The following is a 24339-nucleotide window of genomic DNA, read 5'->3' on the forward strand; positions in this document are numbered from 1 at the left end:
TACAAATACAACCAGAGAAGAATAAGCATTTCTTATTTCACGATGTTGTTCATGCAATTGAACATATTAAATAAACCTAGTTATTTTTTTTTAACATTTTTCATCTTTTAAGGGGAAAGAACAAATTATTCGAGATTTTTCCAAGGGCCCTCTGGGAAACAGCAAACTCAATTTGAGAGCAAGATTTCATTTAGGGAGTTCCCGTCATGGCAAAGTGGTTAACGAATCCGACTAGGAACCATGAGGTTGCAGGTTCGATCCCTGGTCTTGCTCAGTGGGTTAAGGATCTGGCGTTGCCGTGAGCTGTGGTGTAGGTTGCAGACGTGGCTCGGATCCTGCGTTGCCGTGGCTCTGGCGTAAGCTGGTGGCTACAGCTTCGATTAGACCCCTAGCCTGGGAACCTCCATATGCCGTGGGAGCAGCCCTAGAAAAGGCAAAAAGACAAAAAAAAAAAAAAAAGAAAAGAAAAAGAATATTTCATTTAGGACTTGATTCGGGGAAGGCAAAGTTGTTAAAAATATCAAAAGCTTTGAACACTTGAACCAAACAGAACCATAGGTCACTATGAAAGAATACTTAGCTACCCACTTAGCCAAAGTAGCAAAGTTTTCCAAAGTAACTAAGGGAGATAACATGGTTATTAAAAATAAAAACAAGGAGGAAGTTCCCGTCATGGCGCAGTGGTTAACGAATCTGACTAGGAACCATGAGGTTGCAGGTTCAATCCCTGGCCTTGCTCAGTGGGTTAAGGATCTGGCGTTGCCATGAGCTGTGGTGTAGGTCACAGACACAGCTTGGATCCCATGTTGCTGTGGCTCTGGCGTAGGCCAGCAACTACAGCTCCAATTGGACCCCTAGCCTGGGAACTTCCATATGCCGTGGGAGCAGCCCTAGAAAAGGCAAAAAATAAATAAATAAATAAATAAAAACAAAAATAAAATAAAAACAAGGAGTTCTCATTGTGGTGCAGTGGAAACAAATCTGACTCATATCCATGGGGGTGTGGGTTCGATCCCTGGCCTTGCTCAATGGGTTAAGGATCCAGCGTTGCTGTGAGCTATGGTGCAGGTTGCAGACAAAGCTCGTATCTGCTGTGGCTGTGGTGTAGGCTGGCGGCTACATTTCCAATCTGACCCCTAACCTGGGAATCTCCATATGCCGTGGGTGTGGCCCTAAAAAGCAAAAAAACCTTAGCTCTTTTAAAAATGAGAAGAGTGGAAGTTCCTCATGGATCAGCGGGTTAAGGATCTGGCATTGTTACAGCTGTGGTTCAGGTTGGGTCCCTGGCCCAGGAAATTCTGCATGCCACGAGTGCAGCCAAAAAAGAGATAGAGAACCTTTGTTTCTTAGGAAGATTATTTGAAGTGTAAAGAAAAAAACTCTTACAATCTGTTATTAGGAAAAGAGCAATAGTTCAAGAAAATGTTGTTGTTTTAAAGGAGAAAAACCAAACTCTTAGTTTTGTATCAGTATTGATACTAAATCTCACAAATAAATGACCCAATCTTAGCGAACTTTAACTTTCTGATATAGGTGCCTTTTTCAAGATTTCCTGCAGACCTTCCACTGTTTGGTTTTGAGTTACGAAAAAGACTCTGGAAATTCTTTTAAGGCAGATATTATAAGACATCATTATCATTTAAAAGTATATTCTTAAAATTTTACTCTACACATCAGCTTAAAACACATGGTAACTCAGATGAGGGTTCTTTTTTATTATTTATATTAATGTAGTGTAAATATAATTTATTATGTGTTATACTTATTAATATCATAACTACCCTTATTAACCAGAGGTTTACCCAAATTTTGTGAACTTGAAAAACATTTAGGTTAGTTTCTCTATTTCTGAGAATTTTAGGAATATTTAATTCATAGAAGCACTTAATGTATCTCTAGCCCAATTTAAATGATGTCCTTAGAAAAAGGGGAGATTTGCACACACGCACACACACACACACAGAGAAGATGGTGTAGAAGACAGAAGACAGCCACGTGGTTGAAGTGATGCAGGCTCACAAGCCGAGAAGTGCCAAGGAATGCTGGCGAACATGAGAAGCCAGAGGAGGCAAGGCAGGATCACTCCCCCCCCCCCCCCCCCGCCCTGCCCCGCCCCGAGACATGGGAGGGTGCATAGCTCCACCAGTTCTTTGATTTTGAACTTCTAGCCTCCAGAACTTTGAGACAATGCAGTTCTCTTGCTTTAAGACACCTAGTTTGTGGGACTTGTGGGACTTTACCCTAGGAAACAAATGCAGGTGGCAAGCCAGGGAGGAGAGACCTGTGATGCATGGACAGAGCAGGCTGAGGAGTCACTGAGGCAAAGGCAGGACATCCAGAGGTGCTCTGTCTCAGAGAAGCCAAGAGAAGGAAGCGTGGTCAGAAATGATGGAGAGAAATTTCTGCTGAGGGTCTCGGAAGGTAGGACATTTGATACTCAACTTTACCCATAATCAAAGAAATGCAAAATAAAGCAGTGAGATGCTCTTTTTCTTTCATTGACTTGGCAAAGATTAAAATATATATATGTGTGTGTGTGTGTGATAACACCCTATGAGGGTTAGGCTAGATGTTTACATGTGACTGGGCATTTCAAGATGTCACTGTGGACTTGTGGAAGAGCAATTCTAGGAGAAGGTGGAGAACCAGGACTGCTCGAGAAGGCTCCTTGGGCCAGCCCTCTTCCCATAGGCCATTCCAGCCATTCACCATTTGACTCCCACGGAGCTAAAACACACATTATTGGTGCAGTTTGCCTGTGAGGACCAAACTGATTTATCCCTTGCTTCTGGGTCTTCTTCTTTAATTAAGATATAAAAGTAAAACACTTATTACAAAGGAAAAAAGGTGTTTTATGGCAGCTTGGGGAATGGAACTGTGTATTAACAATGCAGAGTAGAGAATAAATGCAATGAAATTACTCAGCAAAACAAAGTTCTCAAATAAATATATGAAAAAATGCTCAACTTTACCCATAATCAAAGAAATGCAAAATAAAGCAGTGAGATGCTCTTTTTCTTTCATTGACTTGGCAAAGATTAAAATATATATATGTGTGTGTGTGTGTGATAACACCCTATGAGGGTTAGGCTAGATGTTTACATGTGACTGGGCATTTCAACACAACAATGGGAGCAGAACCGTTCAGAGTGATATTCTGATGGGATATTTAAGAGCCTGAAAATAGACATAGTTGCTGACCCAGAATTCCATTTCTAGCTTTTTATTTTAAGGAAATAATTAAAGCTATTTTCCAAGTCTTTATTATAGGAATATACCTGTCAGTGTTAGTTATATTACCACATATGAAAACAAATGGGTATTCAGTAATACTGAACTAGTTAAATGTTATAGTTATATGATTAGATAACATAAAGTCATTAAATAATGGTTTAGGAAATATGTATAGACAACAAAGACATTCAGAATGTATTAAATAGGAGTAAAAAGGAATCAAAACAATATTTACAGAAGGAACCAATAAAAAAGTTTTAAATACCTGAACCAAAATTATGCAAAGTAATTAACAGGAATTAATATGGGATAGTGGAGTAATGGGTGATTTAAAAATTTTGCTCATATTTCTTTTTTGATTTTTCTTTTTTTTCCCCTAAAATGAGCATTAATTTATTGCATATTTGAGATGAATAGGTATAAATAAGAAATTGAGTCTATTCAAGACTGGGTCTGAAGTTTTATCAAAAGATAAGGAGTGAGGAGTTCCCATTGTGGCTTAGCAGGTTAAGAACCCAACCTAATGTCCCTAAGGATGTGGGTTTGACCTCTGGCCTCACTCCAGTGGGTTAAGGATTTGGTGCTGCCTCAAGCTGTGGCATAGGCCACAGATGCAGCTTGGACCTGGTGTTGCTGTGGCTGTGGGGTAGGCTCTAGCTGTAGCTCCAATTCAACTTCTAGCCCAGGAATTTCTATATGCTGCAGGTGTGGCCCTAAAAAGAAAAGAAAAGGAACAAAGAGCTCTTTTTCTCACCCATTTTATTGATGAAGATATTTTGGCCCATTGAGGAAAGATGCTTGCCAACATGCGGATTTTTTTTTTTTCATGCCCTTGCCCAGAATGTGAGTATAGGGCCACTCACTTGGGGAGATCTGAAGGCGGCCATTTAAATGGTTACATGATGGATTGGACAGAAGTATAAATCCAGTTCCTGATTCACCAACTGTCTACTTTCCCCACCATGACATCCTCAACCACTCTGTCCTGAGGTCTGTCTTACATTTAGGATTCCATTGTGAAAGGGGATTTCTCCACTTCTCAGCTCATCTCATCATTTTGTTTCAAACACATTTTTTTAGGCTCTTGAAGCATTTTCCTTCCTGGACACATGGAACACCACAGACTACAGATGCTAAATTCTTCTTTCTGTAACCAAAGTTGTCCTCACTATTCAGGGGCAGTGATGAGTCGGATCCTTTCAATACAGCCTGCTGTCCCACTCCAAACCAGTGAGGTCACAAGATGAGCCCCTAACACATTGGGCAATGGAGGAAATTTAAACGTCCCTTACCAAGGGCAGGAAATTATTTTACTGATAATAACAAGGTCAATAACAACTGGAGAGAACCTGATAAAAGTTGCAAGGATGAGGCAATCCTTGAAAGCACTGGATGGGCTATGCTAAAAATTAGCATGGTCACTGAGTTGGTTGTTCAACCAAACCCTTTAGGAAGGAAAAGTCAAAAATAGGAAACAAAAAAATGATAGAGTAGTTACACAGATCTTCAGTTTGCTTAATGTGCAATTAGGTTTGACACATAATATATAGGCACTTGATTCATTTCCAACTGGCCACTTTATCTTCTGCAAATGATTCGTTGATTATAATTCAACTAATATCATCTTCCCTTTAGACCACTATAATCAATGCAGGAAAAGCTTTGAATTATGTGTTCTTTCAGATACTATTTAAAAAGTCCACCTTACTCTTTTCATGCCCAAAGGTAGGATTTTGTAAGCTTTGCTGTGGTTTGGATCAAACTAAAGAGAGATTTTTTTTTTTTTGCTCCATAAAATAGGGCAAAACACTCTATTTTTTTGTGGGTTGAAAGATGTGTTGTCAATATTAGCATCTACCACATGATGAGCTGTCTTTTCTCTTTGAGCAGAATTGTGGGCTAAAACTCTTTTCTTTAAATAGAAAAGATAAATCCTAGAACAACAAGAGACTGAGATCAATCAAAAGAGAGTAGGAGTTTTTTTTTTTTACAAACTGTAATGCCAAGTAATATCTAGATATTTGCTGCATGCTAATATTATCCATAAGCTTGAAGGTGATGGCCATTAATTAAGAATGGTCCAGGTCATCAGAATTGGTCTTTAAGAGGGGATAACAGAGGAGCTCCCTGGTAGGCTAGTGGGTTAAGGATCTGGCATTGTCAATGCTATGGCTTGGGTTACTGCCATGGTACGGGTTTGATCCCTGGCTTGGGAACTTCTGCATGACCAGATGACCACTGTGAGTTGGGAAGGGGTTTTGAGTCCTGTTACTGAAGCCCTCAGGGCAGAAATTATGGGTCATCAGTGATATGCATTTGCAACACTCTTACAGGTATATAAGAGCATCTGGCTTAGGGAGGGAGTGGGAGGTGAAATCAAAGCCATGCTCAGCTGTTCCCAGAAGGAAGTGATCTCTTTTGCTAATTTAACTTGATGTATTAATTTACCAAAGAAATATTTATTGAGTGCCTGCAATGTGCTAAGCCTTGAGGATATACCAAAAACAAACAAACATGCAAAAAACAGAAAACAGCAATAGCAAAAGAGATCCAGCCCTCATGAAGCTAGTCCATTGGGAAGAATTGGGGACCATAGCTTCTCTCAGCCTGAGTTTCTGCCTCTGAAGAACGAGGACAACATTTTGTATATGTACACGCCCGACCCAAACCGAGGGTTAACAAGCAAACATTCCTTCCATGGTTGTTTGTTTTTAATTTTTCTTTGAGAAAAATTTCTTCGTGCTTGGTTCCTCTTTTTTTCATCATCAGGAATTAACAGCTGAATCCACTTTGTGGGAGTTTTACTTCTAAGAAGTCACGTGGATCCATGACATTTAGGCTTTTAACCTTTTGAGTTGACATTGTGTTCTCATAGAGGAAAGGCTGTCCATGGATTTATCCTTTGCCCATATCATCATCGATCCTCTGTGTACACCAGAGCGTTGTTAAGACAGAAAGACAGAGGGACAGAAAGTGTCAGGGATGGAAGGGAACTTAGGAATTACTTAGGGGTGAAGGAGGACTCTGAGGCTTGGGGAGGGTGTGACATGTCTGTTGTTACAAGCTGGGCAGTGGCTAAGCTTGGATTGGAAACTGGCTCTCTGTTTCTCACCACGATCTCTGTGTCAACATATAACCTTGGAACTGCTTTCAGAGGATCAGACCATGAATGTGCATTTGAAAATAACTTTGTCCTCAGTATATGAAACAACTTTGTGGAGAACAGGCCATGCCTGTTCCAAATCCTGCTTCTCCCCAGTCTAGAGGGTTCTTGAATTTCCTCTGCTCAGCAATCAAGTAGCTGGGGACTTTCATGATTGGATTCATTAGTTTGTGGCAGTTCCAAGCCGTAACATAAATCTCCAAAGAGAACCATCTCGTGTCTTCTTCATTAAAATGAAGTCTTCCTTTGGTCTGTCTCTTCGGCACTCGTCCAGGTGTGGCGGAGAGGGACAGAGAGGCAGGGAGAGGGCTCCAGGCTCAAATGCCAGCAATCCAATTAAGAGAATGTTTAACCTTTGTAAACAAAGCCCCTGCTTGGCCTGCTTCTCAGATGGAGGGAGGAAAATTAACTGATTTAGTATGAAGCCCCATACTGAGCAGAGAAGACTGGTGTTTATAACATCCTTCCTGGCAGAGGGAGCCCAGCCTGCTGTTAAAAATTATTCTCCCTCGAAGGCCAACTGGCAGCAGATGCAGGAAAACATGCAGTGCAGTAAGCTACCTCCTCAGGTGCCCTCCCTGGTGAAGGGGACTGTTTACCTCTGCTTTTGGTTCAAAAGAGCCTTTGGAGGGTCCGGTCCAGCTGCTTGCCTTGCATTAAGAACATGAGAGAGAAAATTAAATGTATGACAGCAAACAGTGGGAAGATAAGCAGAACATAGAATCGACTTTCACACTCCCTCAGATGGGGCAGACTTCCATGGTTTAGAAGCAGCCCATGAAACCACAAAGGAGAAGATCAAAAAGATTCTATGCCCATGTATGTAAAAATATCCAAGACAAATAAACTGAAAAACACTTGCCACAAAAGTGGTCTCAAAAGGCCATTGTGATTACTTGCAGTGAATTCATTAATGTGACATTTATTGGGCTTGCTTCTAGAGGTACAGAGATCAAAGGCTCAGGGCTCTAGATACTAGCCTGCAGAGGGGGATAGGATCCATCACCCTTGTTTCTAACTGCCTGTTTATTCGTCCATCAACAATTGTGGTGACTCAGGGGGCGTCTACGTACACAGTCACATACTGATAAGAACAACACTAGGATACTCTCAGGTAAGTGGACAAGTACAAGAACTGGACATACAAACTGGACATTTACAAGAAATATATCTGATTAGAAAATAGTCTGTAAAAGTTCTCCATCTCATTAATAATCATTGGACTGCAAATGAAAACGAGGTCATTTTAGAATAGTACATTACCAGACTTATTTTTTTTTTAATGGTAATCCACAGGCTAGCACAGATGTAGAGAAATAAGTAATATCTCTTGTGAATAAGTAATATGCTCTTGTAAATAAAGGGTCTTTAGATAGTCTTTTGACAATATTATGAGAGTCTTTAAAATGTTCATATTATTTGAGAGTAACTGCACTTCTAGAAACTCGTGCAAAAGAAATAATCAAAGACACAGGCAAAGATCCACATGTAAGAATATTCAGAGTATGTATATTCTCCTGAAACAAAAAGAATTTTAATGTCCAGTAATAGGCAAGGGGACAGTGAAATTAAGACACATCTGTACAATAGTTAATTTTTAGCAAAACTCATACTGAAGAATATTTAATGAAATAGAGGTGTTCAAGTTCTAATAAAAAGTAAAAGTGGGATACAAACTGTACATGAGCAGCATCTAAAAAATAAAATGAATGACTACAACAGAAAAACAGACTTGGATACAGAGAACAAATTAGTGGTTACCAGTAGGAAAAAAAGTGGCAGGAAGAGCAAGATGGGGAAAGGGATGAAGAGGCACAAACCACTGGGTATAAAATAAATAAGTTTCAAGGTGGTAATGTACAGCACAGGGAATGTAGCAAATATTTTTTAAAAATTTTATATGGAATGTTATCTGTAAAAATATCAAATCACTCTCTCATGCATGTGAGACTAATATAATGTTGTAAGTCAGCTATACTCCAACTGAAAAAGAAAAGGAGGGTGTTTAGCAGAATGCTGGTTATCTGTGGGTGGGGCAGGTGCGTTCTGTCCAATAGCCACGGAATTTGTGGGATATGTGATGCCAGCAAATCACCGCACTTCCTGTTTCTCTAGTGATTCTGTGGGACCCTTGGCTTCGCTTAAGGATTTTCCTTTAGAAAAGTCTCTGTGACTCCCTGAAGGGGCCTTTCTCCTGAAAAGTTGGGAGAAAAACACTGGAGAAAGAGATTAAAATCCAACACAGGTTTTGAGGGTTGAGAAGGGTGAGCTCTGGGGCCACCAGTACTGCGTTGCAGGGGACAAAAGATGAACCCTGGTCACTTGCATCCAGCATCCTGGGGTTGTAGGCACCCCAAGAGCCATGGTGCAGGGGAGCCAGAAAAGAGAGCTGTGGGGTCTTGGTCACCCACACTCAGCACCCTTGACTGAGGTCCACCTTGAGAAGAATGGGTCTTTTTCTTGGAGAAACCATGACTGTAGGTTGGCAGGCAACTTTGAGCCGGTGGTGGGGACTTGACTTTCCCTGAAATCAGGTACTTTGCAGGGTGCCTCCAGACATAACAGGGGATGCATACAAAGACAGTGGTCATTAAGGCAGAGACTTGACTATAAAGCCGTCTTGAGTGTAGAGGTCAGATTGTCCCATTTTGGAACCTGTAAGCCCCCAACATTTGGGGCCAATTTAGGGAGAGAAATCTCAAGAGGAAAAATGAGATGTCCTACAAGTAAAACATGAAGAGGCCGGATTAACCATTGGAAAAATAAAAGCAACGAGACCAACTTCATGCATCTTATGGTTGTGAAGTGATGATGGCTATTTTTCTGCAGTGAACATATAATTTTATAAAGACAAAAAAAAATAACCTTTAAACAACACACCCACCACCACCTCAATGTTTAAGCAAAGTGTGAGATTGAACCATGGGCTTTAAACCCACCTGGCCACATAGTTAAGCAGGTGGGAGGGTGAGCTGGTCTGTTTGATGGAGGTCCTCCTTTTGAGGCTCTGAGAGTGGGTGTGACATGTCAGCCCCCTCCTGGGAGTCTCCTGGCAGCTACACCTGTGCCTTAGGGGGCCTGCCTGCAGTCTCAGGTGTGTTTGGATGGCCTGTAGGATGCCTGCTTCCAGCCAGAGATTCCAAGTCAGAGTGTTTCTGACATCAACAGTCTATCCCTGAGCTTCCAGATGGTGTTGAGCAGAGAAATCTTAATCCCAAAGCAACAGACACCCTTCTGTACCCTCGACACTGAATAAATCAGTGGTGATCTCCGACTCCATAATTCTAACGGAGCCATCTCTGATGGCTGCAGCAATTTTCTCTCTCGTGGGTTAGGGACTGGCCGTAATTGATGAGGAAAGTGACAGCTCTTTGTCTTCCTTCACCACATTTGTCATTTGGCAGCTGGCTTATTCTTTATCTATTGCCTGTGACTCTCTCTCTGTGTCTCTCTCTCCCTGGGCACTTGTGGAGCAGATGTATCTCCTTCCTTCCCTACAGACAAAATCTATAAAGCCATAACATGTTTTTAATGCAATTCAACTTTTTGAAAAATGCGTAATTGGAGAGTTCCAAAATAATTAGTTTATTATAGTGGGCCTGTAAAAATGAACTTGCATCTCATTTATGAGCCATTAGATCCCCTGTTCTGTGAGCCTGATTGCTATTAATGCCACCAGCATATAATTTAGCATACTTTATTAAAATGTGTCACAATTGAACATCTCTTATTCCCAACCCCCGTTTCTGGGGCTGGGATGGGTTGTTCTTCCCATAGCAGAATTCTTTCTATAGCAGGTGTGCCGCTTTATTAATTTATTAATTGATTTGTTTAATTGTGGTAAAATATACATAACATAAAACTTACTATATTAACTTTATTATTATTGTTGTTGTTTTCTTTTTGCTGTTTCTTGGGCTGCTCCCGCGGCATATGGAGGTTCCCAGGCTAGGGGTTGAATCGGAGCTGTAGCCACCAGCCTACGCCGGAGCCACAGCAATGTGGGATCTGAGCCGCATCTGCAACCTACACCACAGCTCACATCAACACTGGATCCCTAACCCACTGAGCAAGGCCAGGAATCAAACCCGCAACCTCATGGTTCCTAGTTGGATTTGTTAACCACTGAGCCACAATGGGAACTCCCCGTATTAACCATTTAAAGCGTACAGTTCAGTGGTCTTAAAGATCTTCATATCGTTATGTAGCCGTCATCACCATCTAGCTCCAGGCAGCTTTTCACCTCGTAAAACCAAAACTCTGAAACCACTCAACAATCCCCGTGGCCTGCAGCTTTTGCTACAAAAGTCCCCTCCCCACACCCCTAGTGAATTGCATTGTGAGGCCCTTTCTTTGGAAATATATAACATTTATTGTGTTTCTTTTAGGAGCGGTTAAGCAAAGGAAAGAACTAAAGCATCAGAATGATGACAAAGAAAGAAGAAAAAAATTCAGGATGTGGCATGTGTGGACAATCCAGGCATAGATGGCCATTGTTCTAGGAGGTAAGAACAATTAACTCTATTATAGGCACAAACTTGGATTTTTTCAGGTAAATATAATGAAAATTAAAATACTTATTGCATATCCGGTATACATCTTCCACATGTGCCAGATGGGCATGGAGGGGGAGGAAAGAACAAGTCACATCTCCTCCTTAAGAAACTGTTAAGATCTGGTGGGAGCAAAGAGTAAGAATTGATGAACATCTGTACAATATAAGAGATGAATAATAATGACTCTGTAACAAAAACCTGACCTGTAGTCCTGGAGCACTGGAGAGCTGTACTCAGGGCAGAGGACCCAGGTGTGGGTGGAGAAGCTAAGAGTAGTTCTTCATCACCCCCTTAAGTGCCCCACAGACAGCTTCCCTGGGTGGGTAAAGCCTGCCCCCCCCCCAGGTAGAATGCTGGGAAGGGGCAGTGGACCACAGCAGGACCTCTGTCCCAGGGCCCAGCACATAATGTGCAAGCCCCTAACCAGAGCCCAGAGATGCTGAGCCCCAGATGACGTGATCGCCCCTTTTTTCCTGCATGGATGTCATCAAGGGGCTGGCTGGAAGGTGGCTGGAATCTTCAGACAGAAGCCCTAGAGCCTGTCACACAAAGTGAGAGAGTAACTCTGTCTCATTTCTTTGTGGTCTCATCACTGAAGAAGGAGAGGACTCCCCCCACCCCTCTTCTCTCTTAAGGGGGCAAGTTGAGCTTTGGGACTTGATGTTCTGGGCTTACTCCAGGGATGTGATAAGAGTCTTCCATTTTTTGGTTTATAGAAGAAAACTACTAGATCGTCACAAAAATGGGGTCTGAATGGTGGGGGTGGGTATCTGGCCTTGGGGCAGAGTGATTTCTGAGGCCAGTGGAGGATACAGAGGTGGTGCTCCCACATGTCAACTCAGGATGGCTGATACAGGGATGCTTGGAGACTGATCCAGAACACTAAGGTCATGGAGCCCCAAAGAAGGACCCATGAAACCTGGCAGATGGGAATGTGCTCTGTGAGTCTTGGAGCTGCTGCCTTATCACTGGGGCAAAGCCATTTGGACTTGGACCAACAGTGTCTTGGAGGCAACCACAGTGGACCAAACCCAGTAAGGGTGCTTCCTAGAATGCATGGATGGCTTGATCTCCTCTCTCCCCTGGCACTAGCTACAACTCTAATATAAGCCTATGGAAAAGAAGGGGCCCATTAAGAGCTGATGGTTGTATCTAAGCAATCTTGCCAAGGGTCGTCAACGCTTAAGTTAATTAGGAAGAAAAATAACATCAGAGCTTTTGCTCCTGAATATTGTGGAGCAGATTCTGTTATATTGACAAATGGAAAAATGGCTTGTGAGAATCTAGCGGGAGGTGGCATTTTACAAGACTCACCAGGGAAAAATTCTACAGCCCAGAACTGTTCAGGGGAATACCTACTACATTTAATTTCCGAGAATTAAAATTTATAAAATTTATAAATTTAACCAAGTGACTTTCTAATAGCTGCTTTTCATCTAACTATGAACAACTGCTTTATGAAAAAGCAATTCATCGAGCAGGACAGTATGATAGAAGTAGGCCAAATGGGAGAGAAAGAAGGAGGAAGAAGAGGAAGAGAAAGAGAAAGAAGAGGAAAACAGAGAGGGCAGCTGACTATCCCTGGCTGTGATACTGGTTATCACTGTAATTTTGTGTCAGCAATCTCTGAGCCTGTTTTCTCTATCTGTGAAATAAAATGATGGGGTTGCAGTAAATCTGTTCTTCCAACAAAATTTTACATAGAAGCCCAGTATATACAACAGATACCAGAAGGGCTAGTTTGATTCTTAGATTGAAGAAGTATTGAGTGTGTGCGTGCGTGCGTATGAATGAATGTGAAGACATTAACTCTACTTTGGAGCCAGTCAGAGGAGCTCTTGTGTCCAGGGAACCTCTCTCTGGTTGAATGTTCTCTCAGTGGCACATGGAAGCATCTGGAAGGCATTTGGGAGAGGAGGAGATCAGAGGCATTTGGCTCAGGGGAGGGCCAGCATGAGTGTCAGGAGTCGCCAACCTGGCGCAGAGTCAGAATGCAGGAGTGACAGAAAAAAATGGCCAGATCCACGCTGACATCAACTGGGACACCCCACCAGATGAAATCCAAGGCATCTGACATATCTGTGGCTGGTCTGCCAATATCCTCCCCCAGAGGGTGGAGCAGGAACAAGAAGGAGCTGCTACTCTGGGTTTAACTCCAAACAGCAGAGGAGACGTGGCTGGTGAAGCACGAGTGACTGGGGTCCTGAGGATAAATGAGGACACGGTGTAGAGTCCTTGGTAACCAGGGTGGAGGTCCTCCTGGGTATTGAAAGGCACACCAGGGTACCACGCCTGGTGGTTGAATAGTTTGCGCAAAGCATCCAAGCACTAAATGCTCACTTTTCCAAGGCCCTTTTGAGAAATGAAGGAGAAATTGATAAGCACATTGTCTGTTGAGCTCAGGTGTAAAACAGCACATCTGGACGAGGGAAATGCAGGCCCGCGGCCTAGGATGGATTCGCAGGAAGATGATTTATGAGAGCAGAGGCCGCACGTACGGGGACTGCCGAAAAAGTGGAGGAAAAGGCAGGAAGCTTTTTCAGAGTACCAATGGGACAGATGAAGAGTCAAATGGGGGCCCTGTCTGTTCTGACAGGCTGGTGAGGGTGGGTGCAGAGGGTGCAGATGCCATGGCCCCCATTTGATTTCTGCCTTCTCCTTCCAGAAGAGCAGGGTTTGGATTGGAACCTCAGGCACTGAGTGAGAACCATGGAGGGGGCAGGGGCTTCAGGTTACAAGGCTTAGGACGGAGGTCTCACCCCCTGTGATCTGGTGCTTCCATCTTCTCCCATGTTAAATAGAGATCATAAGCCTTATCAGCAGACCTCATGGTGTGGTCCTCAGGTGGAAACAGCAGCACCTCCTGGGCCCTTGGCACAAATGCACCTTCTCCAGTCCCACCCCAGAGCCGCTGCATCAGCACATCTGAACGTGGGGTGCGGGAGGCTATTGGAACAGACCCTTCAGAGGGTTCCAGGCCCGCTCAGGCTTGGAACCCTAGCCCATCTCCCATGGTGGGCAGGAGGCTGAGACAAGGGCCAAGTTGAGGAAACACTCTGGCAGGCAATAAGATATCTTGAAACTAGCAGCTTTTAGTAAATGAGTTCAAATGTCCTGGCTTGCAGGGATCACATCCCCAAACCTTGTCAAGACTACAGATGAGGTCATCAAAGTGCTGTTAGCTGGCTGAGCATCATGTGAACAGAGCAAGTCGGATGCTTTCCAGTCTCTGCAGATGGAGAGGTTGCAGCAGGAAGTTACAAAGAACAGTTGGAGTGGCCGGGATGGTTCTCTTTCTCTCCCGTCCTCTCCCCTCGTTCCCCAAGCACCTCCCTCCTTTCACTTAGTCAGTGTAATAGATAGAATTAGAAGTGTGCAGGGCTCCTTCACGCAGGGAAGCATAAATTATTTCTCCAGCATCGGAGCACTAATTTGTAACGTAGATTCAATTTGGCTTCAGATGGGAGAGGGATTTTGCACCTTGAAGACCTGCCACGTGGTTTAGGGAAATCACTCACTTTGACACATTAGGACAGATTAGAACGTGTCAGTATTAATACCGGGCATTTCCCTGTTGTCACATGATGGTAGAGGAACAATAATTTCGTGTCTGAGTAAAACTCTTACTCAGAGGCCGAAGTTAATGTAGCAGATGGGACCGTGTGGAAACAGGGCTTGTGAACATAAGCGAGGGCCCATTACCATGCTGGTTATCATATTTCTTCCACTTCATCCATTTTCCTGGATATGAGACGATTATTGTTTTGCTTCGAAGAGGCCTTGGCCCCTCTGACCTCAGGACAACGTCACACAGACTGACAGTTCAAAGGTTAAAAGAGAATTGATCTGTGCACTCTCCCCGGTCCCTCACTTGCCTCCCTGCTCTCTGAAGGATAAATCTCTTTTTCAGAGAAATCCAGATTGGTTTTCCAATAGATTGGCTTTTGGCCTCCCCGGCTCCACGGTACTTTGACATAACCTGGACTGCCTCTCTGTAGCCAGGAAGAAATCATTTCCAACATCTGAGGTTAATTCACTAAATGAAGCGTTGGATTTTCTTTCATGGAAGCAAGAAAAATTGTTTGGCTGATGTTAGAAAAGGCTAGGCCGGCTCAGAGAACACTCCCCGGGGCTCCACCACCGCACGGAGCTCTACTGGACATTTAGGGCTGTGCTGGATGAATAAACAATAGGAATGAATAAACGCCTTCCTTCCCGCATTGCCTTTTCCATGTTGAGTGACTTCTCCTCCGTTATTCTGCGAGCCTTGCAAGGTGAGGAGGAGGGTGGAATTAGCCTGTTTGGACCTAGAGAATTCTGAGCCCCGTTCCCACCCCGCTCACCCCAGCCGTTCCCTGGCTCACAGAGGTGCCTCCCTTGGCCTCGCCAGTTCACATGCAGTCCAGTCCCATCAAACACACCCCGAGGCCGCAGGCTCTGCACCTACCTCCTTGGGCGCCACCCAGCAGGAGCAGGGAATGGGGGCCCTGAGCCCTTGCAGGCCAAGTGGGAAAGGCGAGGTGATGGATGCAACATCCCTACCGCCGAGGCAGCAGCGACCCTGCAGTGGACCCTGAGAAATCTTTGCAGCCCCTCCCTGGTGTGGAGGAATCTGCTGTCCATCTTTCCATTTCAGCCTAAAGCCAGCCCCCAGTTCCCGGATCTCTCCTCGCCTGGCCCCGGGCGCTCAACCTGGCCTTGCCTGTGCTCACAGACTGACCAGCCCGCCAGGCCCGCTGGCCTTTTTCGGGGAGTGAACTTTGTCTCCCAGAGCCTCAGTTTCTCATCTGTATGATGGGGTGAAAATGTCTTCTCAACAACTCCAGGAGTTCCGGTCGTGGTGCAGCGGAAATGAATCCGACTAGGAGCCATGAGGTTGCGGTTCGATCCCTGGCATCGCTCTGTGGGTTAAGGATTTGACGCTGCCGTGAGCTGTGGTGTAGGTCACAGATGCGGCTCGGATCTGGCGTTGATGTGGCTGTGGTGTAGGCCGGCAGCTACAGCTCCAATTTAGACCCCTAGCCTGGGAATCTCCATATGCCTGGGGTGCAGCCCTCAAAAACACACACACACAAAAAACAAACCAACTCCACCCCTGCCCCGACACAGGATTGCTGTGGAGAGGATGGATGCTGTGGGGTGTAAACGGCTTGGTACACCACCTGTCCAAGAGTCTGGACGTTCTCATCTAGAAGCCAGCACTGGTGTTACCTGGCTGATAGTCTCATGATGGGGTTTACAGGAAACACAGCAGGCGAAGCACTTCCAACAGTGCTGGGCCCCTTCTCAAACGCTCAGATGCGACTCCCTCCTTTTATCCCCGAGGCTGAGACCCTGCAGCTATTCTGCTCCCTGGCCCTGGTATTTTTACTGGTCCCTGTGGTGTGCACGGACCCCAATGTCTCCTTCCCTAAGAACTTTCTGAACAATCTCTGTGTGTGTGTTGGGGCGTTGGGGGGGAAGGACGGCTGAACTTTTGAATGAATGCCGCTTTGAGAAAAGCACCGGAAAAACTGCCCTTAGGGAGGGGCTCCAGTTTATTGAAAGACTGGCTCTTGGGAATGAACTTGCCACATTAAAAGCAGTGGGGCTTCCCTGGAGGGGGCGACTGTTTAAGGTATCCCGAACAGCCTTCTGTTGCCACTAACTATTGCACCTTGACCCACAGGACACGTCGGGAATGAACCAAGGGGACTATTTCCTTTTGCCACCAGACCCGAGCCCAGGGTGAAGGGGGATCTTCTAAAGGTGAGTTTTCCCCTGAATGCAGCCACTGGGTCAGAGTTGTGCCTGTCACTTGATTTGTGAATGCAAATGATTTTAAGCCAATGTAGCCTTTGCATAAACTCTCCAATGAAAAGTACTGCGTAGTCTCCAAAGTGGCAGGTTCCCTCCTGGCTTTGCCGAGGATGATAATGAGTTAGTGCTAATATAACCATCAAGCTGTTATTTGCATGAGTAAAATGGGAGCTAATGGGTAGATAAAATTAAACTTTAAAATGAAATATTGTTAAAACAAAACGGTTAATGAATTTCGACACGTTATTGAGCAGGTAAGTTTGGCAGCTGAGTGCAAGAGATGATTTTAATTGGTGTCCTTGAATCAAAATCAATATTGGAAATTGCACAGCGTATCAGAAACACCTTCTCCTCCTCCTATTAATATTTGGATCACTTCTGGCCGGAATCCCAGGCCCTTTCGCATCAGTCCTAGTGGACCAGCAGGGAGGGAGTGGGTCAGATCACTTGTCTGTAATTACAGGAGGGCAATCAATCCTGAAATCCAGGAGCACTCTGCTTGATCTTCTCAAAATGAACTTCCCAGGGATGCAGTGCACAGCCTGAGTGTCAGTCTTACTCTGTACTGCCTCAGCCTTGGGAAGTGCAGGAAAATTTCATAACTGGATTCAGGCAGGACCCTCCACGACAGGGCCTCACGTTTGCAGTATTAGTGCGTGAGAAGCAGAACAGCAGCAAGGGAAGCCCCCTCTTCTACATTTCCCACTGTTCAGATCTCTGACGTCCTGTGGACACTTAGTTCTATTTGGTCACACATCACCTGAAATGCCTTTGGGTGTGTCTGGGTCACCTTCTCTGGCATGTCCCGGAAACTACCATGCACTGAATGGCTTAGATTAGGGGTTGGCAAACTGCAGCTTGTAGGATCAAGGCCATCCCACTGTCTGTTTTTGTATGAGCTAAGAATAGCTTTCCCATGTTCAATGGTTGCAACACCTCGAAAGAACACCTGGTGTTAGATGAAATGTGAATTTCAGTGTCCATAAACAAAGTCTTAGAGTATCGGTTGTCTGTGACTGCTTCCTTGATGTGATGGTGAGGTTCAGGGGTTACAATAGAAACCGCATGGCCCTCAAGCCCAAAATGCTTCATCTCCGGTCCTTTACAGAAAAAGTTGGCCAACCTTTACCTTGGCACATTGCTGCCTCTGCAGACCTAGAGCTGGGAATGGGGGCACTGTACAGATGAGAGCTGGATACTTCAACAAGGATTTTATTAGGAAGATAGAAAGGGGACGCCGAAGCTGGGCAGGAAACCAATGGTGTCCATTGTATCTGAGAAGTCATCTAATTTCTCTGAGACTCGTTTTCCCCACCTGCAGACGTGGGGTATAGCAGACAAGTTTCCAGGGAATTGGTGAGAACTCAGGAGATGGCGTGGAGATCACGACTGGGTGACGAATAAGTGAACGAATGAATGGGACTTGGTCAAAGGTGAGGTTGGGGAGGTGAGCCGGCTCACAACATGCCAAAGAATTTCTGGCATAATTCTGCCGACATATGGTGGCCTTTGAAGTGTTTCAAGCAAATGACAGAGTGACATTTGCCTTGGAGAGAGAGAACATGGCATTTGGTGGGGGGCTAGAGCAGAAAGGTCATTTGGTCAGAGAGCGACAAGAATAGGATGCTTCCTGCAAGGGAAAATCAGCAAACTGCTTCCTCCGTAACTCTTCCTCCAGGAGAGGGAAGAGACAGAAGGGACAGCTCCAGGGAACACGATATGGGCTGATATGGGGGAAGCACACTCAGAAGAACCCTATGAAAATAGGCACGTGGTCAGGAAGCTGTGTGTCCTGCAGTGGTTCTCAGACTAGGAAGGTGATGGGAAGAGCATGGCACAGAGGGGACTTCATGAGAGAAAGTGGAGAACACTGTCTCAGAGGCCATGGGTTCTAGTCCTGACCCCACTAGGAACTTGCTGTGTGCCCTGAGGCAAATGGATCCACCTTTCTGGTTTTCTGTTTCATCATTTGAGAACAAGAACTCTCCAACGAGATGGTTTCTTTGAAGGCATGAATGTATTAGCAGGAACAGGTTCAGGTTTTGAGAGACCTGAAGTCGAAACACACGGGCTCTCCCTTTAAGGAAAAAGAAACACAAAATTAGATGAGAAAGTGAAAACCTATAAGGAGACAAAAAATCTGGCAAATACATTTGGAAGTGATGAAAAGCACTCTAAATATCCCCAAATCCAGAAGAATATAAAAATATTATTAATGAACTGTTCGATAAACTCTCATGCATTTTTTTGGCTGTATACTTTTGGCATGCGGCTTCACATGACAGTGATTTTAGATTTTCCAAAGAGAGGATAGAAAGCTAACAGCCCTTCTGATGGAAACTTGTTTTAAATGATAGGACAGCAGGAAACACGTGACAGCTGTCTTGCTGTCTCTCTCCAGGTCCGTGACCTGCAGACACAGGGATTCTAATGTTTCTTCTATTCGGCATGACTCCCATCATAAAATGTAAGCATGGGGTGTGTTTATGACTGTGTATGCTGCATCATTGCATGATTCCTAACACTAGAGGGTTTACATTTTGGACTGGACATCAGTGAGACCCAGACTCTACTTCCACTGTTACCTGTCTGAGGTAAGAGAAGAGGTATTTCATACCTTGTTCTACTCCATTGTCCATGATGCTGTGTCAGGATCCAGGGGAGCTGGCTGTGTGCAGTGGGGATATTTCTGCAAACCAGGTTGGTTAAAACAAGTGACTTTAAACCATATGTGTGTGTCTTAGTGAACCTGAGCCAAAGGTGTCTGTGTTGCCCCTTCTCAGAGCCGCCCGTTCAATAAATGATACTGGGACAAATTGTCATCCTTAATGGAAAGCTTGTATTATTTCCCAACCACACATGAACGTCTCCAATAGTCTATATGGATTAAAGACCTGCATAAACAAAACCAGGAAACACTTAGAAGAACACCTCGGAGAATTTCTTTACGACCCTGGAGTAGGGGAAGATGCCTTAAATCAGTTAGAAAAGGAAAACATCGTAAAAGGAAACAGTAATAAAATTGGCTTCGTCAAAGTATTAAATGTCTGTAATGACAACAGACACTGTAAAAACAACTGCTAGTTTTTGAATAGTCTCAACCCTGTTCCGAGTGTTTTGCACATATTATCTCACTTAATTCTAATATCAATACCATACAGAATATCATTATCTCCGCTTTGAAGATGAGGAAACCGAGGCAGAGAGAAATCAAATAAATCCCCCAATGCCATGTGATTAGTTTATAGTGGCTGAGCTAAGAGACCAGGTAGTCTGACTCTCAAGTCTCCTCTCTCGATGAAATGTCTTATCCCATCTCACCTTTTTGCCATGCTATTTGTAAGAAAGTAACAAGACATGCCATAAATGAATAGATCGTTGTAATTCATAAAAACCTCAAAGGATCAGCACTCAGAACCTATAAAGAAGTCCTCCATGTCAAGTAGAAAAAACAAGCAGCTCAGTTGAAGATGGGCAAGAGATAAGAGCAGATCGTTCATGAAAAAGGACCCAGGAATGTCGAGCCGCACATGAAAAGATGCTCAGCATTACTAGTAACCGAGGAGATGCAAATTAAAACACCAAGGGGGCGTTCCTGCTGTAGCACAATGGGATTGGCAGCATCTCTGGAGCACTGGGATGCAGGTTCAATCCCCAGCCCAGCACAGTAGGTGTAGGTTGCATCCACGGCTTGGATCTGATCCCTGGCTTAGGAACTTCGTATGCCGTGGGGTGGCCAAAAAAGAAAACAAACAAGCAAGCAAACAGACCAAAAACACCAGGGGGATTCATCTCACGCCCAGCCTATGGGCATAGGCTGAAAATTTTGGAAACCCCAAGTAGTGGGAAGGATGTAGGCACCCGAAATTCTTCTGAGTGTCGAATGAAGATGCAGTTCCTTTCAGGAGCAATTCGACAGGACATAATGGAGGTAAAGATGGACAGTCCTCGTCACTGCAGCAATGTCAAATCCACTGGACCTAAGAGAAACCTTCAGGCTTGCCCATCAAGAGGAAAGTACCAAGTTTTCCCTTCTGTACTATGTCAGTTACAAAACATGACTATGAAACAACTCCTGCTCAGGGAATGGAAAAGTAAACCATGGCTTATGCATACAATTCTAGACAGCAGTTAAAATGAATGGAGTAGACTGACATGTATCAAGGCAGATAAATTCAAACATTTGAATAAAATCAGGCTGCAAAAGGATATGTGTAGTTTTGCTGTCGTACAGTTTTTAAATGCAAAAAGTTTTATATTTCAGACACTTAAATATGCACTGAGAAAAGTGTATAAAATGCATATCTATATAGTTTTAGTTATAAAGTGAACCTCTGTGTAACCACATAACCAGAATTTCCCAAACCTTTGTGTTATGTATTTTTCTAATCCTGTTCCCTTGCAGTTAACCATTAGCCTGACTTTTTGTATGTATTACCCTAAAGAGAAAAAAAAAAAGTGTTGCCTGTTTCTGAACTTTATATAATTATACTACATGCTGTGTATTCTTTTTGGCCTTGCTTTTCTTGCTCACCATCATATTAGGAATATTCTTCCACGATCATGTGCATAGCTATGGTTTATTCATTTTCATTGCTTTATGCTATTCCCTGGCATGAATGTACTAAAAGGAATTCACCCATCCTACTGTGGCTGAGCACCTGCTGTGTTTCCAGTTTTAGACAATGTAGTAAAAGTACATGTGTCGACACTGTGATTCATATGGAAGCTAAGCTGTGTGCTGCTCCCACAAGATGGAGATGGATTTGGGAGCTTCAGATGCTAATGTCATGGCTTATTCCTTTAGGAAAAAATACTGTATCAAACATGGCAAAATGTTAACACCAGTTTCGAATTCAGTAGTGAGAGCAGTGCTGCCGTATCATTTTCTGTACTTTTCTCTATGTTGAAATTGCTTATGATTTTTAAAAGAAAGTATAATGTGTTTGAAGTGTGAAGGCATGCTCTGCCACCTTCCTAGCTCCTGAGACAGACTGCAAAATGCCCTCTCTGGTCCCAGGCAGAATGAAGGGCTCTGAGGGGGGTCCTTGAGCTGGCTGGCTGCCCTCTCTCCCATCTCCATCCCAGCAAGCTGCAAAAGTGAGCACCCCTCGTTCCCCACACTAGCTGGCTTCCTGCTACCCTGGGGCATCTCCTGTTACCATCAGCCCACATTTGCCTTCTCCTCTCAGCTGCGAGGGAACTGACATGCCGCATCTTCAGATATGTAGCTGAGTATCAAAACCTGAATGTCATGAGCTTGGGCTGCGCACTGGGACAGATAGGGGCTGAGGCTTTGCCAGTTCTCTCTGGATTACCTTCCAGGGTGGTGTCTGGGCACCAGGAGGGGAAAGGAGGGAAGTTTATGTCTTCGGTCCATAATAGGGTGGGAAGAAGACCTACCTTGGTTTGCTTGGGCCCTTTCTTAAACATGGTGGAACGTGATCAGAAGGGATCGATCCCATGGTATTCCCCTTTTGCCTATAACTGTGCCTCAGACAGATTCTACCATTAGAGAGTTATTCCTTTGAGCTAAACTGTGAGTTTCTGAGCAGAAAACTAACTTAAAAGAGTTGGGGTGGAGAATGAGTTATCATTGTGCAACATGTCATGTGCGCAAAAAGAAAAAAGGAGAGGTAAATAATTACTTTGATTGATTGATTGATTGATTGATTGATTGCACTATCTACACACAAGTTTTGCAATCCCAACTTGGTGATAACCTTGGGTGATATCTATCATTTTTCCAGGGTTATCATGACACCTTTAAAATAGGATCAAAACAAAATAGACGCTCATTAACATATAGAATTCTTTTTTTATGTTTTCAAAGTGTTTTTCTTCTTTAAAAATTAACAGTTAATTTTAATCAAAGGAACGCATGCATCTAGTTTAAAAATATCAAATGGTACAAAAGTGCTTTATAATAAGAAGCAACATTCCTCTGCAGCACTTCATCGCCCCGAGTCTTGTTCCCAAAGGCCATGGCTATCCACTCCCTTAGCTGTTTCTCCCAGTATTTATCTCCATATCTCCGAATAATGTGTGTAGCAGAACAATAAATAGATTTGTGCTTTGGTCTCAGAATTGTATCTGTAACCTCAAAGCTGAAAATAATAGGTGCTAAGAACTTCTGCAGTCTAAAGAGAATTGGCAAGATGACAAGACTAATCTCCCAAGATCTTACTAGCATGTGGCAGAAACAATAGGAAGAGATAACACTTGTCTCAGGTCCTATTCTAAACGCCTTAGATTCATTTACTCATTTAACTATTGCAGTAACCCTACGATAATCCCTCTATTTTATAGATGAGGTAACTAAGAGAGAGTTTAGAGAATTCTGACCAACGATAGAAGGAGGTTTCTTTCACAGGGAGTCTAACCATCACATGAGACCGCTTGTCAAGGGCCTTGCCGTCATCGCCCACTCCCACCACTCCAGCCTGTATGGGCAGAGGAAGGATTTTGTCATCAGCCTGGGGGAAAATTTTTGCCTCCTCTCTTCACTTTCCTTGCACCTTTCACTTTGTAGCTGTAAACCAAGAAATGAAGGGGTGTTCTAAGAAGAGATGAGGGCCATCTACCAGGGGATGAGATTGGCATCTTATTCCTCTGGGGGATGTCTTTTTGCAGCCCATGGGCTGATTGCCCGTTGCGTCTATTTCAGCAGGAAGGCAGGAATAAGAGCGAGGTGGGGATGAGGGCAAGGGAAGCATGCAGGATTTCTTGTAGCCCAATTGCTGTGGGGATGTTAGTCAAGCTTGAGCCGTCTTGGTGGCACACTGCTCAAAGGGATAGTAGCAGCATGAGGCCAGGGTATAAGGTTGGAGTCTGAAGAGGAGAACCGAGTGGTGAGAAGGCTCCTGAGGCCCTTGAAAATACTCAGGCAAATCCTCTGTGAGTGAATCACCACCAAGATTCTGGCCACATGGTCAACATCTAAGACCAACCAGTGTTTACAAGGAGGCAATAATAGCGTGTCATGTTGGGAGCTCCTCTGTGGCTCCGCAGGTCAAGGGCCTGGTGTTGTCACTGCAGCGGCTTGGGTTGCTGCTGTGCTTTGGGTTCGATCCCTGATTCGGGAACTTTCTCATGCCTTGGGCTCAGCCCCCCCCCCCTCCCCCGCCAGATAACAGTGTCAGGTAAACGTAAAGGTGTTTATGATCCCCCCTTTCTGACCAAAATGAAAGGGGGTGAAATTGCTAACATGTCTCCTCCATGCTTTGAGTTCCTTGGCTGAGGTTCAGCTGGAGATGGGAGAGAAGGAGGGCATCCATAGGACTTAAGATTGAAGTTTTAAGATGACGAAAGATGGGTTAGACATTTCACAACTTTCTTAAAATGAGCAGCAAGCTGTGGGATCTGGCCGACAGGTTATTAGGTGAAAGGAAAATGACATTCAGTATGGCACAGTTGAAGGCAGAGATCAGATGAGAAAATAAAATGCATCCATTGACTGAATACGTAAGTTGTTTTTACTGCTTCTTGTTGATTTATCACTTTAAATATTTTCTATTTTTTTATTGGTACATGATGAATTAGCTCTTTTTTGTGCTTTCTTTCTGCACAGAAACCTTTTCTTCCCCA

This window comes from Phacochoerus africanus, chromosome 5, assembly GCF_016906955.1.
Source record: "Phacochoerus africanus isolate WHEZ1 chromosome 5, ROS_Pafr_v1, whole genome shotgun sequence".
NCBI classification, from domain to species: Eukaryota; Metazoa; Chordata; class Mammalia; order Artiodactyla; family Suidae; genus Phacochoerus; species Phacochoerus africanus.